General features: G+C 52.0%; 1 long non-coding RNA gene across 1 annotated transcript in view; it reads right to left on the bottom strand.

The window, feature by feature from the left end:
- The window catches only part of LOC116674087 (uncharacterized), a 21,910-nt gene that overhangs the window by 888 nt on the left and 19,850 nt on the right, over positions 1-1,172 (bottom strand). The window lies entirely within an intron of this gene.

The raw sequence follows: 1,172 nt of genomic DNA, 5'->3' as shown, positions 1-1,172 counted from the left end.
CACACACACACACACACACACACACACACACACACACACACAGCCATCTAAAAACAGCCTCTGCACCTGGCAGCGTGCTCTCAGCGCTCGCACCCGCAGTCACAGTTTACTCCCGCTAAATGTATGGAATCAGGCTCTCACTAAAAACTACAATTACAGGTGATATACAGATTGAAATCATAGGGGCCGCTTTTTTGTTGAGGAAAATTGTTCTAATGAGCGGTTTGGCGATTTGGCGGGGTGGAAGGGAGGGAAGGGTTTGTGCTGGTGTTGGAGGAGACTGTGAAAGTCTTTTCTCTTTAAGTGTGTGTGTGTGTGTGTGCGAGCACTGGGGAGGTGTTGGGAGGGGGGGCATAAACAGCTGCACCTGCTGCTGCGGCGTGCACTGCCACAGTTAATGATATCGGATGATATCATTAGGCAAAGTGCTCATAAACAGATGTTGGCGGCGCTGCCTAAACAGTGTCAGCTGAGCCGGGGTTCTGCATTTGTGCGAACATATTATTTATATAGGGCGTTTAAAGTTTGTTGTGTTAATAACCCCTCTGTTTGTTAGCATGCAGGATGTGGCACAGGAAGAGCCAAACGGAGGCTGATCGGAGGTGTGACAGGCTGAAGACGGGACCGACACAGCTGAGGCTGATCCGAGATCCACCTGAGCTCCCGTCTAGACCGTCAAATCATCTACCTTCATATTTAGAACCAGTCGGTTTGGTACACGCTGACCCAGCTCTGAGTCAAATATGGACTCACCCGACGCTAGGTTACGGGAGTAGTCTACATCCTCGACGGAAATTCCCCCGGATGTCCGTCCCCGTCCTCTGTCTCTGTATTGGCGTTCCAACCTCCGTCCCCGTCCTCTGTCTCTGTGTTGGCGTTCTAACCTTTGTCCCCGTCCTGTGTTGGCGTTCTAACCTCTGTCCCCGTCCTGTGTTGGCGTTCTAACCTCTGTCCCCGTCCTGTGTTGGCGTTCTAACCTCCGTCCCCGTCCTGTGTTGGCGTTCTAACCTCTGTCCCCGTCCTGTGTTGGCGTTCTAACCTCCGTCCCCGTCCTGTGTTGGCGTTCTAACCTCCGTCCCCGTCCTGTGTTGGCGCTCTAACCAGTCCTGTGTGATCCAGAAAGCTAGCTAGATCTGTCCAATCTGAGTTTTCTGTTGACTAAAACTACTTCT

Source organism: Etheostoma spectabile, chromosome 24, assembly GCF_008692095.1.
Source record: "Etheostoma spectabile isolate EspeVRDwgs_2016 chromosome 24, UIUC_Espe_1.0, whole genome shotgun sequence".
Taxonomy (NCBI): Eukaryota; Metazoa; Chordata; class Actinopteri; order Perciformes; family Percidae; genus Etheostoma; species Etheostoma spectabile.
The sequence above is the reverse complement of the archived record's forward strand: the minus strand, read 5'-3'. Positions and strand labels throughout refer to the sequence as shown.